The sequence below is a fragment of the Vulpes lagopus genome, chromosome 3 (assembly GCF_018345385.1).
Source record: "Vulpes lagopus strain Blue_001 chromosome 3, ASM1834538v1, whole genome shotgun sequence".
NCBI classification, from domain to species: Eukaryota; Metazoa; Chordata; class Mammalia; order Carnivora; family Canidae; genus Vulpes; species Vulpes lagopus.
The window spans coordinates 107143875-107149874 of record NC_054826.1 but is presented as its reverse complement, the minus strand read 5'-3'; the positions used below and the strand labels follow the sequence as shown (position 1 = coordinate 107149874).

At 45.9% G+C, this 6000-nt stretch overlaps 1 protein-coding gene across 2 annotated transcripts in view; it reads left to right on the top strand.

The window, feature by feature from the left end:
* Window positions 1-394: 394 nt before the first annotated feature.
* SGF29 (SAGA complex associated factor 29) overlaps window positions 395-6000 on the top strand; it is a 32069-nt gene continuing 26463 nt past the window's right edge. Inside the window, exon 1 of one of the 2 annotated variants that reach the window (XM_041750315.1) lies at window positions 395-547. The gene's annotated coding sequence lies outside the window, so the exon portion shown is untranslated. Of the gene's footprint in view, window positions 548-775; window positions 833-6000 lie in introns of those variants that run through there. The other variant, XM_041750316.1, reaches the window with a different exon arrangement.

Genomic DNA, 6000 nt, shown 5'->3' with positions numbered 1-6000 from the left:
GTTGGGGTGATTGGGTGATGGGCACTGAGGGGGGCACTTGGCGGGATGAGCACTGGGTGTTATGCTATATGTTGGCAAATTGAACTCCAATAAAAAAAAAACTTAAAAAAACTAAAAAAAACATAGAGCTAAAAAAATAAAATAAAATAAAATAAAAAAATAGACTATATCTTTTGGGGCAGCTTGAGGTTTAAAATTTTTTTTAAATTATCTTATAGGCTTTGGGGAATGAGAGAGGATACTGAAAACACACAAGGACTCTGGTTTCTTAAGTTCCCCTAGAGCATCAGGCATAGACTGATAAAATAAAAACTACATTTCCCAAGGAGCAGTGCGACACGTCACAAAGGAAGGACGGCGCATGCGCGGAAGGGTTCGCGCTGCGACTAGCTCATAAAAGGGAAAAAGCGTGTGTGGTTCTCGACGTGCCGCGAATCTTCGAACGCAAGCGCGTTACGGTCCTCAGACTTTGAAAAACATTCGAGGGACGCGCCCGCGGCTGCCGTCGTAATTTCCAGCTCGACGTGCCTATTCCGTGGCTTGGCAGGTGGGGATGGGTCGCAGTCTGGGGCCCCCGGGGAATGGCGGGAGCGGAGGGCCGGGGTCGCCCTCCGTACGTCCCCATTCCTGGGCCTCGCTGCGGCGACTCTCGAGGGGCGGTGCGCACGCGCCCTGGGCGGGGAGAGGCGGGGCTCGGGGAGGGGGTGCGGCTGCGGCGGCGGTCTTTGGGGTCTGCGCATGCGCTGGCCCGCGCGGCGTGGAGGGGAAGCGGGCGTGCGCGGTGCGGGGCGCGGAAGCGGCAGAGGCGGCGGAGGCGGGGTCCTCAGCTCAGGTGCGAGAAGACGGCAGCGGGGTTGAACCCCTGCTAACGAGGCAACTTTATTTGCCCTCCGGAGATTTCCAGTTGCCTCCTCGTCTCTCGGCGCCCGTTTGCAGCGTGAGGCTTCAGCCTCTAGCTGGCGCCTCATCTCCAGGTCTCTTTCGAACCCGCTCTAGTCTAGGCCCCCAGCGCTCCACTAAAATAGCACTTGGTGGAAACCGCCAGTGATCTCTCGGTCGCCAAATCTACTGTTCAGTTCGTTCTCACCTCTGTAGCAATGGCTGATGCGCTTCATCACTGCCCTTTCTTGAAGCACTTCTTCGTTTGATTTGTAGGACATTCTCTTCAATTTTTTTAAAAGGTTTTATTTATTTATTCATGAGAATACACAGAGAGGAGAGAGAGAGAGAGGCAGAGACCTAGGCAGAGGGAGAAGCAGGCTCCCTCCCTGCGGGAAGCCTGATGTGAGAGAGAGAGAGAGAGAGAGAGGCAGAGACCTAGGCAGAGGGAGAAGCAGGCTCCCTCCCTGCGGGAAGCCTGATGTGGGACTGGATCGCAGGACTCTGGGATCACGACCTGAGCCAAAGGCAGACACTCAGCCACTGAGCCACCCAGGCCTCTTAAATATTCTCTTCTTTAGCTTCAGCTCTCTGGTTTCTCCTCTGCTGATTTCTTGTTCCTCGTCCTTATCTTTAATGGTTATACTCCCCCCGCCCCCGCCCCCTCCCCGCCCTCATCCTAAGCAATTCTTTGTGTCCACTTCCTAGGAACTATCCATTTCAAGACTTTATTTTCTTTTTAAAAATATTTTATTTATTTATTCTTGAGTGCTAGAGAGAGAGAGAGGTAGAGACAGGCAGAGTCTGTAGGCTTCCTAAAAGGAGCCGGAGGCAGGACTCGGTTCTGGATCCCGGGATCACGCCATGAGCGGAAGGCAGACGCTCAACCGCTGAGCCACCCAGGCCTCCCTATTTCAAGGCTTTAAATAGAAATACTATCTATTGTGCCCTCAAATGTCAATCTTCGACCCAGTGCTCTACCTCCAAGACCAGATTTTTTTTTTTTTTAAATTTTTATTTATTTATGATAGTCACAGAGAGAGAGAGAGAGGCAGAGACACAGGCGGAGGGAGAAGCAGGCTCCATGCACCGAGAGCCTGATGTGGGATTCGATCCCGGGTCTCCAGGATCGCGCCCCGGGCCAAAGGCAGGCGCCAAACCGCTGCGCCACCCAGGGATCCCCCAAGACCAGATTTTTATATTCAGCTTTCAAATGACATCTCTTAAAGTGTCGAGTCGGCATCTCAAACATGTCCAGAACTCAAATTTTGAGTTTTACCCCTCACATACCTTCACCACTTTCCCCAGTCTTCCCACTTTTCCAGTTGCTCAGGCCAACTCAGGCCAAATACAAATATATTCTTGGTGTTTTTTGCAGCCTGGCCCTGCCCCCCCCCCCCCCCCCACCTTTTCCTTCTCCAGTGTATTAGTGTGTATGTGCCCTTAAGGCTTTGAAGTTTCACTACTGAGTGTTCTGTGGATATTCTCTTTGGCACTTGGTCATTTTTGCCTGAGAATTTGTGTTTTCCGTTCTTCAACATTGCCTGTCATTGTTTATTCAAATTTATCCATGTATCTATTCTGTTTTCTATGTCCCTTTTAAGGTATTTACTTCACCCACAAATAAGTATATGGAACTACTTGTTTAATGTCTGTTCCTTTCTGGACTGAGTTTTGTAAGCAAGACAGGGACTCTTTGTCTCATTCACTGATGTATATTTCTCATTCCTAGCATAGAGTAGGTATTTGACAACTATTCATGAGTGCATTTATAGAGGGAAGTATCTCTATAATAGCAACTAATTGGGGTACCTGGGTGGCTCAGGTGGTTAAGCATCTGACTTTTGATCTCAACTCAGGTCTTAATCTTGCAGTCATAAGTTTGGGCCCTACACTGGGCATAGAGCTTACTTTTTAACCCGCCCCCCCCCCAAAAAAAAGGGGGGGGTCAATTTTTTTTTTCCTGGGGTTGGAGGGAAGATACTGAATAGCCCAACTTAAGAATTGTTGAGAGACTATTTTAAGATATTTCCAGGATTCACTTTGGTTCAGTAATGTATTCTGAAGACTTAGTAGGTGCTAGGCCCTGGGCTAGTTTCTGGGAATATAAAGACGAACTGCATAACTGCATGTCAGTCTTCTAAGAGCTCGTGGTCTGCAGGAGAGATAAGTAAGTGAAACAGTCTCTCAATGTATGTGTGACAATGCAAGAACAGAAGTTTGTATACCATGCTTTGAAAGTTTTGACTGCCCTTGGCATCAGGGCAGATGAGTGGGGCCTGGGACAGCCAGATCCCCCTGCCATTCTTTTCCAGCTGTGAGCAGCTTTGCCTTTTACCTGAGTGTGCCACACAAATGTTACCAGAAGTATTTTGTACTGTGTGTGCTGTGGTGTGAGAAGGTTGGCAAGTACAACTCTTGAAGTGTTAACTTTGCTGCCAGTTGATTTGGACCCTGAAAGATGAGCAAATTTGAGACCCAGGGGGAAGTGGGGAAAGGATCAAAAGGATTTCAGGCAGGCATAACAGAAGCATGGAAGTCTGTGCTTGTTTGGGATGCGGGCACTGACATTGCTTAGTATGATTATTATGTGGTATTGCTGTTTGAGAGGGGCTGGCTATCCAGGATCTGAAGCATTGCCTTGAAATTGTTTTGTAGGGGCGCCTGGCCTGCTCAGTCAGAGGAGCATGTGGCTCTTGATCATGCTCCTCAGTCAGAGGAGCATGTGGCCCTGAGCTCAAGCCCCACGTTGGATGTAGAGATTGCTTAAATAAATAAACTTAAAAAAAAAAAAAAACTTTAAAAAAAGTATTTTGTAAACTACAGTATATCTTTTATAAATAACTGGCCCAACCATGAGGCACCCTGTTCTCAGTGGGTAGGGTCCATCAGCATCCATAGTTTTAGTGACCCAACTTTCTGGGGCTGGAAATGGGGACATGTAGTAAGTCACAGGCCTTTTTAACCTTATTTCTTAATTTGTGTACAAAGACTCTTAAAAAGATTTTATTTACTTTTTTGAACTATTTTATTTATTTGACAGGGACAGAGAGCGTGCACACAACGGCAGTTAGAGGGAGAGGGAGAAGCAGGTTCCCCACTGAACCAAGAGCCTGATGTAGGGCTTGATCCCAGGACCCCCGGGATCATGAACTGAGCTAAGGGCAGACACTTAACTGACTGAGCCACCCAGGCTCCCCTTACAAAGATTTTAAATGAGTCTTTGAAATGAAATGAATGAAAATAAATCTCCTATAGAGTTTTGATGTATCTTCTACATTAGAAAAAAATACCCAGTTTGCATCATTTTAGGATTTGTGGTCTTGGGATGCCTGGGTGGCTCAGTAGTTAAGCATCTGCCTTTGGCTCACGGCGTGATCCCGGGGTCTGGGGGTCTGGGGATCGAGTCCCACATCGGGCTCCCTGTGAGGAGTCTGTTTCTCCCTCTGCCTATGTCTCTGCCTCTCTTTGTCTCTCATGAATAAATAAATAAAATCTTAAAAAAAAAAAAAAAAGATTTGTGGTGTGTCTGTGGAGTAGAAGCTAGTTTTTTGAACATTGAACTAACAGGATTTGGATGTTGATCATACAAGGGCTGTTTGAGCCTTAAGACTTAGGTCATAGAGTCAGACAGATCTGGATTTGAATTCTACCTCTGCCACTTAATACTCGTGTGACCTGGATAAAGTCCCTGATTTCTCCAAGACCCTGGTCTCCACAGTGCTAAATGAAGAGTACAGCACTTACTCTGCAGGACTGTTAAGAGAGTTAGATGGAGTCATCAACATAAAACTGCTTAGTACATAGTAGGTATTCAGTAAGAAATAACTATCATGATGACCTTTATTTTTCTACCTCTTTTTATCAGATGCTACTATGAATCATCATCTTCTTGGTGATACTCTTTAAGTGCAATCTTAACAACCTAACAGTTGATTGGCAATTTCCAGTAGACAAAATGATTCTGTTTCCATGATCTCTTTTGCTACTGAATAAGCTGAACTTATTACAAAGCTTGAAAATGAGAGGGAGAGCACAGATTTTAGAGTTTACAGCTTTGCAACTCCCTGTATTTCCCAAGTCACCTGGCATAATTTAACCAATCTGAACTTGTTTCCCCAGCTATAAAGAGGGTGTGCTTATGGGATTGCTCTAAGGTTTCAGTCAGAAACTCCCTGTGTAAGCTTTGGTCTAGAAGCATGGTAGGTACTAGGGGAAAGGAATCATCATCTCCTTAATTTTTTTTTTCCAACCAGACGATGAGAGTAGATTGTTGTTGATGATGGCCAGATTAATAGTATGGGATCTGAGAGTAGGGTCTTAGAAGACTTTCTTCCCTTTGATTCAGAACAGAACTCTTATTGTCTTGAGCCCTGTAAGATTAATGTTAGAGGGGTTTAAGTACAGGATGTTTGGATTTGTTTGTATTAGGCTTTGGTTTCTAGAAAAGGTGCTACAGAACAGGTTTTGCCTGGGTGATTAGCAGGTAATACATTCTTTGTCCCTAGAATTACCTATTAGACATCTCAGTTGCAGTTAAGAAAAAGGGAACCCAGACCAGTCCAAGCAGAAAAGGAGTATCTGTTAGACTCTTAACTGAAAAGCCCTGGGCATAACAGCTTCAGGGATGGTTATATCAGGAAACCTAACTAACGTCACCAGGATTTTTTTTATATCTTTCAGCTCTGTTTCTCTCCATGTTGGCTTCTTGGTCAGGTAGGCAAAGGCCTCTATCAGTTCCAGGCTTCGCTGCTACTCTCTTGACAACCAGCTGAAAGAGGTATCACTTTGCAGATGACTCCTAGCTAAAGATCTCAAGTTGATTTGGACCAGACCTGAGCCAGTCATGGTGGTTAGGGAGAATGGAATATGCTCATTGGCCAGTCATGGTGGTTAGGGAGAATGGAATACGCTCATGGGCCCAGATCATGTACCCATCTTTGGAACCAAGGTGAAGGACAGTTTCCCAAAGAGAAATTGGAGTACTATTACCAAAATGGAGAAAAGGTGATGGGCAGTATGCTCAGAGGTCACTTCCTATAGTGGTGGAGTAGCTCATATCAGGCCAGCCCTCCCACAAATAATGATTATAAACTGCACACACATGCATGAAAACAAACA